At 53.6% G+C, this 14,171-nt stretch overlaps 1 protein-coding gene across 1 annotated transcript in view; it reads left to right on the plus strand.

Moving 5' to 3' along the window:
* The window catches only part of GABBR2 (gamma-aminobutyric acid type B receptor subunit 2), a 342,515-nt gene that overhangs the window by 82,701 nt on the left and 245,643 nt on the right, over positions 1–14,171 (plus strand). The window lies entirely within an intron of this gene.

A 14,171-nucleotide genomic window follows, 5' to 3' on the forward strand; every position in this document is an offset into this window, starting at 1 on the left:
TCAAATGGAATGGGACGTTATTTTTGTGTACCCGTCAGTGGGAAGGTTCTTGGGGGTTCACGAACCGGAGTTGAGCAAGTTGTTTCAAGCCACTCTAATTGTGGTCCCTGAAGCTCTCAGTGGGAAGTAGAAATCAGAATATTCTTTCTGAGGATCCCGTATGCTACCCTGTAAGGTCTGTTTTGCAAAATTAATTAGCTTGGGGCCAGTTTCTTATCCCGCACCATTTGGGATTTCTGAGCTGCAGTTAGAGAAAGCATAGGTATGGGAAACAATTTCTTCTCCTGGTCTTTGTTCCCAGTGCATCGGCTTTGCTCCACCGATGTGCCGGGCCCAGGGCTGGGATCCAGAAATCACAGGCATGATCTTTGCCCTTGAGGGAGGACAAAAAAAGCAAACACACAGCTGGAATATGAAGAAGATGATAAAGGGGGAGTTGGCAGGCTCAGGCAGGGTCTTGAGAGAATAATACCAAGCAGGGGGAAACCGGATGAAAATCGATTACAACATTTCCAGGGGTTAACTACTCCCTAAAAAGTAAGTAGAAATATTAAATTCCTCCTCTCTCCAGCATGAATGAATGCTGGCTAGTGCGGAAACACAGTGGAAAAGTTGTTCCAGACCACAGTCTTTGCCTGAGAACATCCACCCAGGTCTTGGTTGCAGCAGGCAAGGAGGAAGTTGCCAGAAGAATGATCCCCTTCGGGGATCTTGTTTATCTCCCTGAAACAGGGAATGCCTTGGCAAATGAAATGAGGTGTGCTGTGTGAGGCAGGCCAGAGAGAGTGGGGTAATTATTCATATGCACCCCGTTTCTCTCTTTAGTTCACACTTATTAGCCACGGTGACGATGCTCCTGGAAGCCGTCCCTCGCACTCACCCCCAGTCCTGGAATGTGCAGAGCCTGGGGCGCAGATGTCTCTCTCGGCTGTCCCTCCCCACAGGTCGCTCAGCAGCACCCAGGGCCGTGCCTGCTCCAACTCTATAGTGTCTTGGGCTCTCCACTACAGACTGTGTGGTCCCCTACCTTGTGGAATCCAGCAGCTACTTGGGGGGGGGGGGAGGCGCTCAAGGAAAGTGAAGACTATGGCAAGTACAAGGTAGTTTGCTAAAAAAGGAAAAGAAACAGAAGCCAAGCTTCTCTAATGAGAGACTCGATTCGCTTTCCTGCATCTTTCCCCTCTCCCACTGAATTAATTAATGATGGCAAATTGTTCCCAAGTGCTTGGGCAGGTTTGTTTGTATTTTATTATTATTATAAGGAGCGTTTCTGAGTGATATTAGGAGGAGCGGTTGTACAAGTAAAATCTTTCTAAAAGCAGCTCAGCGGCTCAGCCAGGGGCCTTCGCCGTAGCCGGATTGTTTTGTGACCGGGTGTTACTGGAAGTCACATTCTCAGGCAGCTGGGGAGCAGGGACGCCCTGACACCCACTGACCTGGGCACATTTGTCCATCTGTGGACTCACGGAGCACCTCTCCACTCAAGCTCGCCCCCCGCCCCCGGTGCTCACAGTCTCCCACAGGAGATGCTCACAATGACCGGCCCTTGGCCCATACTGGCCTTGACGGAGCTTCTGCAGGCCATGGTGACACGAGAAAAAGAAGGTTGTGTTTTTCATAGAGCCAACGTTGTTATTTTAAAGAACATCCATTCCTTGGAGATGGCGTTCTTCCTTTCCCCTCCTCTCCCTTCCCCCCTCCCCTCCCTTCCCATTATATCCTCTTTACAATTAAATCGCGGTGATAGAAGATGTTAGGATCTGTTTGTTCATTTTATTTTGTTCTTCAGTGTCCTTACATGAGAAAATAAAATATGGCAACTTAGGCGGGCAGTCTGGTTCTTTTTGGGAATTGTGTGCAGGAGCCTGGGCCCTGCTGTTACTGGTGATGTTCCGGAAGCAAGTGTGAGGTCCATGGGGCACAGGGAGGAGGTGGTCCGTTAGGTGGTCGGAAGGGCCCTGCTGCGATCTGGGAGGATCTGGGCAGACAGGGACATCTGAGCTGTCAGGGGAAGGCCAAGTGAGGGGGTGCTCACCAGGGAGCGGCCGTTCGAGGAGGAGGGTTGCCGAGCAAAGACAGGCAGAGCTCAGGATGCTCTTGAGAATGCTGCCCGCTAGCTTGAGCAGGAGTCCAGGCAAGGAGAGGGGAGGCCCGCCAGCGGTGTGGGGCTTGAGCCGGGAGGCCACATGGGACAGGTGAAGGACTTTGAACAAAGTGCCCTTGGCCCCAGAGGGCCCCGAAAACCTTGGAGCACAGTGACATGACCAGCTTTTCATTTAGGGAGCTCACTTCTGGGGGAAGGGTGGGCAGCAGCGAGAAGGAGCAGGGCTGGGAGCGGAGGAGCCTGCCTGCCGTCCAGGGCACAGATGACAAGGCCAGACAGGAGCACGTGCCAGTGGGGCAGAGAGGCTGGCCCAGTTGCACAGATCTCAGCAAGCAGAACCTTCGGGACTTGAGACTGACTGGGTGCAAGGGATCCTGCAAACCTGGAATCTAGGGTGGCTCCTGATTTTCTGGCTTGGGGGACCTGCAGAGGGGAGTTAATACTAATACTAATGCAAATATCAGTACTAATAGCAGTGATGGCTGACATTTACTGAGCTCTTCTGTGTGCTGAGCACCTGCTGAGCGCCTGCTGAGCACCTGCTGAGCGCCATACCTGTACAGAGGCTCACAGAATGAGAAACAGGTTTCTCAGGGTCTCCTACCAGTCACATCTGCAGTCTGCCTTCTGGGACACTGACCCCGTTTAAGGTGGTGAGTCTGGATTTGAACTTGTGGGTCACCCAGGTGGAGACGTGCAGTCTGGAGCTGAGGGGCACATCAGGGAGGGAGGGAGGTCAGGATTTGGGGTTACTGCCTGCAGCAGGTAGTTGATGCTGTAGGAGGGATGAAATTGCCTGGACATACTCCCTGGGAAGACAGAAGACATGCTTTGCCCAACAGAGCGAAGTGGGAGCTGTCCTGCCTTGCCAGCCCCCTGTGCCTCCTTTCCTAGCTGATTTGGGTGTTGTGCTGTGTATTTCCTAGAATCATTGAAATGAGGCAAGGGGAGAATGCAGGGTTTCCTTGGCTCTTTCTCTTCCTTTTGTTTTTTTCCTGAGCTCTTTATTATGGATGACTTCAGATACAGCCCGCAGGAGGATGAGATAAACAGACTCTGTGAAGCCAGCACTCATGTTCCTTCAGCAGTTACCAAGCACGTGCCTGTCCCTTCCCAACTGACCTCCTAGAATCCAGAGCCCCGCATCTGGGCATTCTCCGCTCTGTCCGTCTCTTGTACTGTCCGCTTCAGCCAGACTGAGCTGGCAGATTCTCAACATGCCTCATGGTCTGGTGTGCGTCCTGGGTTCAGGGCGGTGCCTCCCGGGGCCAACCACAGTGTGACTGCGTACTCTGTGCAAAGCCCGGCAGCACCCACTGGGACCTGGGCTACGTGCTTCATAGGACAGAGGTGGCACCTCTTGGGATAGCATTCAAGGTGAATGCGTGTGTCTCTCATCAGAGACCCCAGAGAGCCCCCTTGCCCCTTCTGCCCAGTGAGGAAGCAGGGAGAAGACAGGCTGTCTGTGAACCAGAAGTGGGCCTTCACTAGACATGGAATCTGCCAGTGCCTTGATTGTGGACTTCCCACCCTCCCGAACTGTGAGGAATAAATGTTTATTGTTTGAGCCACCAGGTCTGTGGCCTTTGTTGTAGCAGGCCCAATGGAGTATAACGCAGGCCATTTGTAATTCAACCCCCATCAGGTCAAAGGAAAACTCTGGTCTCCTCACCCTGTGTTGACACTCTAAGCTTCTACTTGTTTCCTGGAGGTTTGGTTGTGTTTTTTATTGTCTTTTTGGCCAAATCTTCCGGATCGCTTTTGGGGCAGAGCATTTTCTGCCACGGAAGCCTAGAGTAGCACTGCAGGAGGTGGGTTTTGAAGACCTGGCTGATGGTGAGGGGCAGTGTCTCATGGCAGACTTCCTGGTCTCCTCCAATCTCCTGGCATCGGCTCTTCTGCTGAGCTCCCGAACCCTCTGTTTGAACAACATTTCCTAGAAGCCCAGTGTGTAAAATCAGTAGAAGGGAACTCTCCTGGCTAGACGGTGGTAGAGATCCAGAGCCCTGCCCTGTGGGGTCATACTATGTCAGTGCCCACTTTGAGGGGCTTCCTGTGGAACAGAGTTTGAGATTCCTAGGGTGGATTCCTCACCGTCAAGGCCCCTCCAGGAGTGAGACCCTCCATGTCTCTCCCCGCCGATCCAACAGCTGAGGGTGCTCGTCTTATCTCATGCTCAGATGGGCAAAATGGCACAGAGCCCGAGAGAGGTGGCTCAGGTCTGCCCACTTGCAGGGTGGGGGAGCCAGCCCTGGCAACAGCAGGCTGGTTAAGAAAAGAGTGAAACAGGGGCGCCTGGGTGGCTCGGTCGTTAAACCTCTGCCTTCGGCTCAGGTCATGATCCCAGGGTCCTGGGATCGAGCCCCACATCAGGCTCCCTGCTCCTCAGGAAGCCTGCTTCTCCCTCTCCCACTCCCCCTGCTTGTGTTCCTGCTCTCGCTCTCTCTCTCTCTGTCAAATAAATAAATAAAATCTTTAAAAGAAAAGAAAAGAGCGAAACAGGTGTGTCGGGGGCTTGTGTGTGCTGTGACCAAACGGGGAAAACCCTGTCCATCTGGCATGGCCTGTGGAGGGGTGCAGTGCTGCCCGGCAGGTTAACTGCATTCGTGATCCGTGGATGAGCTTTTTGATCCATGCATCCACCAGCCATGTGGAAAAACATTCAAGGCACTTGAGGAGCATCCACTGTTCATGCCCCTGGCTAATCCATGCCACTGCAGTGGAAAATGAAAGACCACTCTCCCCTCCTGGCCCTGGGGCAGATCTGTTAACACAGAGTCTGATGATGATGATGCCCAAGTTTGGGAGTTTGTGTTTCTTCTTGCACATGTGAAGTTTCAGTGTTTCAGTAAATAGTCATTAAAACTAGCATATACAAAGAGACAACAATGCCACATTTTAATTTATTTATTTCAGCTGACTGCCTCAGCCGGCCTCCTAGTGAAATTCCTTTGTCCTGTAGCACGCTCTATGTTAACAACACATCTCCCCTTTTACGTTCCGCTGTTTCTAGAGAATGTGGAGAATTTAGTGTGGGTGTGGTCTCTGGGTGGGCTATTGCAGACTTTGTATCTGGGAAGTAGGCAGTGCGTTTCCCTGAGCTGCGGAAAATTCAAGCAGTTGCATTGTCTTAAAAGTCAGAGAGCATCCTCCGGGAAGCCCCTGCCAGTCTCTGCAGTTCCCGTCCCTGACCCGCCGTCCCCCGAGGAATCCTTAAGCAAGGTGGACCGACGGTGCCATCAAAGATGCCTAGTTCTGTGCACGGCTGTTAGAATGATTTATAAATGCATACTCTTTCCTACTCTCCGCCACCTCATGGGTCCTTCCCCTCCCCTTGCCTGGTTTCATTCTCCCTCAGGTCTCTGAGGGTATTGCTGGAAGTTTCCTGGCTGGCGCCATCACCCCAGGTGACTCAGAGATGCCTGCCGCCACATCATCCTCGGTGCCCCCACCTCCCAGGCTTCATGAAGTCATGGGTCTGTGCCTGCCTAGCCAGCCTGGCTCCAAGCCCAGCTCCCCCTCCTCTGTCTGTGTGCCCTTGAGTTGGTTACTTAAACTCTCTGAGCTTCTGTTTCCAAATCTGCAAAGCAGGGGGTGCTGTACACATTCAGCTACTTGAGGTGATGTTTGTGAAGAGTTGAGGGTTTTGCCCGGCACACAGTGAGCCTCGGGAGGTGAGAGCTATCATTATGATGATTTCTGTTGTCATTGTCACCCCTAGTGGACACTCAGTCCCTGTGGGTTGTCCCTGGCCTGGTGTTTGTGGTCACAAAGTTGCTGGTTTAAAAATAAAATTCTGTGTGCTCTGTTGTGATGCAGGAAAATCCAGCACATTCTTTCACCAACTTGAGAGCAGCATGAATGGGGTCTTGATGGGGCGTGGGGACTCCTGTCGGGGATTCTGTGTGATTTCAAATAAGCCGCGCGCCTTCGATTCCCCAAAAGTGCAGTGCATCGCTGGGCCCAGATGACCTCTGTGAGCCCTTCCTGGCCTGACATCTCCTAAAATAGGAGTATCGGGAGACTGAGCACGGCATGGGGGTGGGCCCTCTTCAGCAGCTGCTTGGGGAAGGCGAGTCAGCCCCAGGTTTCCTGGAAAGCTCTGAGGTGGGGGTCACCCCTTCCTCTGTGCCTGTTTATGCTCCACTTTTGGGCTTTGAAGAGCAAAGCTGCCACTTCCTGTGCCCACCACACCGGGGTGCCTGGCCTGACGTCCCTGTCTGCTGCTATTCCAGGGAAGGGTCTCGACGGAGACCCATCATCTCCAACCTGGGAGGCAGCTGGTAAAGGATGTACCTGGCACAATGCAGACCCGAGGGTGGAGGCTGCGTGGCAGGGTCGGGAAGCCTGGTTTTCATGCCAACAGATCGGCCTAAAATAGTGAGGGGCGGGCTCCCATAGGGTACCTGTCCTGACCATACAACTTGCTCCCTCCACGGCAGAGCTGCGCCGGCCCAGGCTTTTAGAGAAGTACAGGTGAGGGACTCATGAGGATATCTCACTCTCACTGCCTCAGGAAGGGCCAGACAGGGTGGAGACTGTCCTGGGGTCTCCATTGTTGTAGAATGTGAAGCCCCAGAGAAGAACTCCTAGGCCCGTATCCACCCTCAAGGCTGCCATGACTCATTTCATCCCCCCGCTTGGGTGGCCAGCAAACAGCAAGGTGGCCCTTGCATGCCGGGGACAGTGGGGGTCCTGAGCAGAGTAAACTGACTAGAATCAGCTCGAGGTCAGTGGGCTAGGAAGTGGGAGATTTGAAACCAACCATCTGGCTCCCGAGTAAGGACCCTAGACCATTCTGCTACAGAGGAGCAAGATACAGCACTGTCCTTAGGGAGCCACACTCGGGGGCTTGCCCTGGGCCATTCCATTCCGGAGGGTGCTGGGTTAACCCATGGAAAGGGCATTTCACCCAGCGGAGGCTTCCAGAATGAAGCAAGATGTGTGGGCTTGGCCAGGCACAGAGGAGGTGGAATGTCTGTTGTGCAGAAGTCACATGCGGTCCAAGGAGTTGGGGTCTGTTGTCGGGGCAGCGGGGCATGGTGTCTGGGGCAAGAGAGTGTGCCCCAATTCGCTCAGTCACATGCCCTCGGCACCTTCCTCCTCTCCGCTCTAGTCTCCTCACAAACAGGGCAGACAGTAGCTGGGCGAGGAGCCTGCCGACTGCACACCAACCTGCCCTCCACAAATGGGGCCCTTTCGTGCGTCTGTGTATTTGCTATGGAGTTCCATTTTTATTTCTCTTTAGTTTCTTCATACAGTACCGTTCGAAAACCACTTTCCTGGCCTGGCAGAGAACAAAGGCACACGTTCTCTTTCCATACCTAGGCTCAGGGAGGAAGGGGGGATGGATTTCTCTCCCATGTTAAGATTAGAAAACTGAGGTCCAGGGAGAGGCCAACGAAACCTGTCCTGCGGAGGCAGTGATCACCTTCCCGCTTGTTTATTTCAAATTGTGGCAAAATATACATAACATGGAATTTACCATTTGAGCCATTTTGAAGTGTGTACTTCAGCGGCATGAAGTACGTTCACGCTGTTGTGAGATCATCACCAGCATCCATATCCAGAACTCTTCATCTTCCCAAACTGAAACTCTATACCTATTAAACACCAACTCCCCCGTGCCCCTCTCCCAGCCCCTGGGAGACACCACTTTACTTTCTGTCTGCATGAATTTGACTCCTCTAGGTCCCTCATCTAAGTGAATCATGCAATATTTATCCTTTTTTATCCGTCTCATTTCACTTCCTGCTTGCTTTTTTTTTTTAATCTGAAGAACGGCATTCAAATAATTTTTTTAAGGCTCAGGAAGGATCTGTTAAACCTAAAAGGAAAACAAAGTAAGAATTTCACAGCAAGGTTGCTACTCAGGGAAAAAAATAATCATATTTTTTTCTGCGTGAAAATGAATAAACCCTGAAAAATCCTCCTATTTTGTTTGCAGGATTTATGAAGGTAGTTTTTCTCTGTCCTCCACCTGGGAAAGGGCCCAGGAAGCCATGACGGGTATTTAAGGAGCAGCGTCCCGGGGAGGGGGCGGTGTGGAGGCCATAGGCAGCCTTATTTTTACCCTGTGTCTGGGTTGGGTGGAGGTCCTCTCGTGGTTAGAACTGGGCCCAGTTTTGGGGGGTGGTTCTGGCAGGACCCACTCCGGAGATGCCAGGCTATCACCTGTAAGAGACCTCCCAGAACCCTGGAGCCTGGCGATCCTAGAGGCTGTTCCAGGACCAGGATCCTGAAGCCCAGAGACAGGAGGGGCCCAGTCCAAGGTCACCCAGCAAACAGCAAACAAGTAGGAGCCCAAGGCTCCAGTCCCAGGACAGCCTCTGCCCTCGGATTGGGATATGAATGATAACAAGGGCCCTTCAACATGCACGTACTTCCAGGGCCCCTGAATGCGTTATCCCCATCTAGCCTGACCTGCCCTCTGCCCTGTGAGGGAGGGAGACTCATTAGACCTGTTTTAGGAGAAGCTCAGGAGGGTAGAGACCTGCCCAGCAGGCAGTAGCCAGAAGTTGGCAGGAGAAGATGGGGACCGGGCCGGGGCCCCTTGTTTGGCAGACGCACTGCTTTTGGTACCCTGGGCCCCGGGTCCAGGGCTCGAAGACCCTTCCTCCAGCTCAACGGTTTTCCTGTCCATGTTTCCATCACCTCCTGTGCTGTTCTGCCCCTGGCAGGTCACCCTAGCCTGGGGTGAGACCGTCTAGAGGGTTCTCCATCCGCCAGGTGCTCAGATTCTGAGTGGCTGTTTTCATTGGCAAGGCTTGGATGCTTCTGGCGTTGGAGGGGAACTTTTCCCAAATTATTATGGTTCTTAGTTGCTTTGACCTTCAGTAGTACATTAGGAATGATAGCAGTGGTGCTGGTTTAATGATAATTAAGATTACTGTGACTAATTCCCCATGATGCTCTCCAGGGTCTGCCCTCCGCTGCGCCCCCCAGCCCACACTGGCCTCCCATGCTTCCCGCGACACCCCCGTCCTGCACACCCTCTCACCTCCCCTACACTCCCCGTGCTCTCACTGGGGTGTCAGTCATTGCTGAAAGGGAGTATAGAGCACCCAGTTCACTCCCTCCCCACCACCCCCCCCCCACAACCTGTCCCCCCAGTGCATTTTTCCTTTTAGCATTCATCATACAGCACATTTTACTTATCGCTACACTATCGAACGCTCACTAACATTTTACTTACCCTACTTATTTATTCTCTCCTTCCCTGACTGGATGGCTGGAATGGAAGCTCCCTAGGGGTGGAGCTCTTGTTCTCTGCTTTGTCCCTGCCACCTATCACAGTGCCTGACACATAGTAGGTGCTCAATAAATTCACATAGACCGAGTGAGTGAACGCTCTTCTCACTGCAGGCCACCCTCCTCCACCCTCTCCATCTGGCTAATTTCTCCTTGTGTTTCAAGACTCAGCAGAAGGGCCTCCTCCTGCAGGACACCTACTCTGATTCCTGGTCCTGGGTTTGGTGGCCTCTTCCAAGCCCCATGCTGCAGCCCTACTCGTAGCATGCTTTCCCACCCCCTGCTCCGCCCCATGTAGCCCCGTAAGTGCTCAAGGGTGAGGCCTTCTCGGCGTTGCTTGCCTGTTTCACAAAGAAGGGCAGTGCAGGGTGTGAGCTCCCCACTCGAGGCTGGCATGGGCTGTGCTCGGAGGGCCTGCACCTGCCCCCTGGCCCTGCTGTACTTGGAGCTTTGTCAGCCACCTGGGCAGGGGGTCTTGCAAAGGGTCTTCCTCAGAGTGGATCATACTCCTAAATGCACTGATCCCAAGCTGCTGCCCCAACATCCACAGGAGCCTTTCCTGGGGACCCACCGCTCAAATGAATCCCCTTTCTGGCGCCTCCCACCAGCCCCCACCCAGTACTTCCTCCTGGTCCTGTTCCTCAGAAGAATTCCTTCTCCCAGAGCCTCCCTGCTTCCTTCTCAGGGTGTTACCTGTTTTCTGGGCTGTCTTTCCAGCTAGGCTTCCAACTGAAACCCCTTTGCATGCTGTCTAGGCAGGGAGAAGCTTCACCTCCTTCAGAGTCCAGGGGCAGCCCCAGGCGCTGCAGTCTGGGCAGGGGCAGTGCCATGTGGGCTTGGAGACCACTTAGCAGGATCTCAGCCATGGGGGTGCGGGGACAGGTAAGGATCGAGTACTAGGGATGCAGACCTGGGAAGTCGTGTTAGGACTTCAGACTTGGAGAAGCTGGGGTATGGGAACAAAGTGTTGAGATGGGATCACAGCTAGGCCCAAGGCTGCCTGTGCAGGTAGGACCCCTGAAGTCAACTTCCACGTGAGGTCAGCACTGCGCCTGTGGAGTCAGGTGGCCATGGCGGGGATGCTGGGGGAGCTGGCCCAGACTGTCGAGGCGTTGGGGAAATCGCCTCCAGAAAGGAACTCTGGTGCCTGCAGCAGAGGTGGAAGGGTGTGTGACAGGACTGAAGGAGCCGTAAAGTCCCTGAGTAGAGTCCCCTGGTCACGGTGGTGCGTGACAGAGGCCCAGCCTCTATCCATCAGGCAGGGGAGTGACTGCCATGTCCCCAGCTGGAGGACAGGAGAGGCACATAATTAACTCCGGCTGAGCCGCTGCTGACGGAGGACGGGTCTCCTGAGTGATGAGTGTGGCTGTGGGCCGAGGGGGTGATGATCCCGCCAGACCTGCAGTCACCGCTCACCTCCGAGCGGGCGTCCAGTGAGTGTTTGAGGGCAGGCAGGAGCTGCGTCAGGCCACAGACCTCTGGGGGTGCCCGGGGGACAGCTCTGGCCCGTGTCCTCAAGGCCCCACATCCTTTCCTGGCTCCTCCAGCTCACTTCCTGGTGGCCCAGGGTACACAGGGGCCTGGAAGAAGCTGGGACTCGCCCGGCCCTCTGGGGTTTCCCTTTCTGTGCTTTCTGCGTCTGCCCTTGCCCTCAGCCCCGTAACCACCCAGCCTTTGCTCCTGCCGTCTCCTGCCTGCACCCCGACGCTGGCCTCATGAGCCATCCCCTTGCCCAGCCTCTCTGCCTTCAAGTCACGTCCTTCAGGTGACGGGACGGATGTCTTCCCGGCTCAGCTCTGGTGATGTCGTTATCAGATTAAGCCCTTTTAAGAACGCCCCTGGGTTTAATAGGTATGGAGCTTTTCTGTTTGCCATGATGCAAACATTCTGGAAATAGATACTGATGATGGTCACACCACATTGTGGGTGCACTTAATGCCACTGAATTATACACTTAAAAATGATGAAAATGGTTAAAACAAAACAAACCAAAACAAAAGCTCCCTGGGGCCTCCAGAACAGGGTGCAGCCCTGTATGTGGGTGCTCAACCCCCCCTTCCAATCCATCTCTCATTTCTTTCATCTGCCCACGGAGTGCTCCCACCCAGAGAACCACTTGCTCTTCCCAAGACTGATCCCACTTTTCCTGTCTCCTTGTCTCTCCCCATGGAATTTCAGGATTAGCGTCTTTTACTAACTTAGCCCTTTACTCGGTGAAATGATCCTTTCTACAGCCTCCTCCTGCAGCCTTCTCCCTGAACACCCACGGTGACAGGCAGCCCGCTGTCTTCCCAGGCATTTTACCCCATTTCTGGACGGCTCGGATGGTAAGAGGCAGAGGCAAGGTTTAGAGCATTATGGCCTGGTTTTGAGTCCCAGGATCAGGACTTAACTAGTCATGTGACCTCGAGCTTGTCAGTTAAGCTCCCGGAACTTGTATTTTCTCCTCTGTTAAATGAGGGGTAATGTTGGTATCCTTTCCATAGGGTCATTGCAAATATTAAATGAGACCCATTATGAAAGGTGAAAGAGATCATGCACGTAAAGAATTTAGCATGGTGCCTTGCATATAAGTCAGTGCTGAAGAAATGTTAGTTTGATAATATATAAGTTGAACCAAAACCTGGCCTTGAGCATGAACCAAAACACAGATTGTTAGGGCATGAAGGAATCGGAGAGATGAACTGTGGCAGTCATTTGTAGGCTCCCTGACACCTAGGTCCCCTCTCCTGCTGGCCAGGTTGCACTTGGTCCCTGGGACTTTATTGGGTCAAGTCCGGCCAATGAGTTCCATTTAATTGCTGGTTGAGTGTCTGGAGAATTTTCTTCTTCCCTCTCTTTTGGCAGCTAGCAGCATTTAGATGGTGGTGGTTCCATCAGTTTGGACCCCTGAGTTACCGTGATGCATCAAGCCCCCCTCAGGGAGAGAGAAATCAATTTTTCTGGAATGCCCCATTGAGATTTGGGGGTATTGCTTTGAGATTTGGGCATGGTTGTTGCCACAGCATAGGCTAACCTCTCCCGACTGATAAGTCTGCTAACTCGACTTTCTCTTTTTTTTTGTAAGTGAAGGTCTGTGAAGAAGAGGTCACAGGGCGAGGCAGGGGCAGGCCTGGCCCCACACTGTGCTGGACTGAAACCTGTCCTTGACAGAGTTGGGTTTATTCTTTCTTTCTTCTCTTTCCTCCTTGGTCTTCCCCATCACCGGGTCCCGTTAAGGAGGCCGTTGAGATTGACCCATTTGACTGGGTCCTGTTGATGTCATGTGCTGGTCATACCCAAGCCTCAGAACAGCCTGACCAGTGAGCTCTGCTCTGGGCACTCGTTTTTTCCAGGTCTGCTGGGCCGAGTTGCTCATCAGGCCTCACATCTGGACCATGGCCACCACCCCCTTTCTCCCCGACTTCCATGGCCTCTTCCTCTAGACCAGCCTCCAGAGGCATCGGTGTAAAGCCGGCTTCCATCTCTGCACTTCCCTGGTTGAAGTTCTGCAGGGCTTCCTGCTGCCCAGAGGAAAGAAAGCACGCCCTGCCTGGTGTCCAAGCTTCCCCAGGGCGCCGGCTCACCCCACCCATCCCTTCTGCGCCCCGTGCTCCTGCCCCAGAAGCAAATGCCCCATTTCTCCTGTGTGCCTGGCACTTCCCCATCCCGGGCCTTCGCTCACGCTCAGTCTCAGCCCGCTTCGTCTCCCCGTCACCTCTGTCTCTTCTACACCTTTCAGGGCTCAGCCTGAATGCACCTCCTCCACGAAGTCTGGGCAGAATACGTCAGCCTGACTTGAATATACCTTCCTTTTTGCATGACGTGTGTCTCTACCGTGGTTCCCACTTTTATCTGGCCTTGCGTCCCAGCTTTTTGTTTCTGTCTCCTTGCTCACTCCCTGGTGGCCGGGAGAGCCCCAGCACCTACCACAGGCCCTGGCTCTTCATTGCCCCCCATGAGTGTTATGGGAGCAAAGGCTCCGTGACTGATCTACACCTCCGCTGTGCCCCGCACCACATTTTACCAAATGGTTCCTGTGTCTCTCACCTCCTCTGGACTGTACGTCCCTGAGGGCAGGGACCAAGTCTTACCCCTCACACCTCCCGCCCTCCCTCAGCAAATGGCGAGGAGGAGAAGCGCATTGTGGAGGCATATGTGGGGCGGAGAGGGCAGAGATGGCTTGGTGGCACGCCACCGGCATGCGGTCCCTCTTCAGCAGGTGACCCGGGCCCCACCCCCAGGGGAAGGGCTGACAAGTTGTGATATTTGTGCAAACCTGTGGGAAGGAGCACCACCACCACCCCCTCCCCGCTCCCAACAGGCAGCCTGCCTGTGCTTCGTGTTCATGACCCTGACTTTTAAGACTGTCACACCTGCCTGTGCGGGGGCACTTAACGAGAGCTAACCAAGAAATGCAGTTTATATCCACCAGTCTGAAAAACATTTTTTGGTTTGGGTAGATGGCTTTCCCCGTGCAGAGGAGGGACGTGGGCTGTGGCCCCATCATCCTCAAATAACACAGTCTGCAGCTGACCAAGAATGCAGAGTGACAACTTCAGGGAGAACAGAGAAATGCCAGGTTTTCTCAGTATCCAGGATGGACAGTCTGGCTCTCTGGAGGCTTTGAGAAGCAGATGGTCTGTCCATCACCCCAAAGAAAGGGTGTGAAAAACTCAAGATGGCTGGAGTTAATAAGCTCTTGGGACAGAGATTCGGATGTGACTACTCTTCTTTCAGGCTGTATCCACCCACGGGGGCTGCATCCACCACGCAGCATGGTACGCTCAGCCAGTATGTATTAAACACCTGTTTGGAACCAGGCCCTCTGCTGGGC

Source organism: Callorhinus ursinus, unplaced genomic scaffold (assembly GCF_003265705.2).
Source record: "Callorhinus ursinus isolate GAN/ISIS: 27379988/994484 unplaced genomic scaffold, GSC_fseal_2.0 scaffold24, whole genome shotgun sequence".
Taxonomy (NCBI): domain Eukaryota; kingdom Metazoa; phylum Chordata; class Mammalia; order Carnivora; family Otariidae; genus Callorhinus; species Callorhinus ursinus.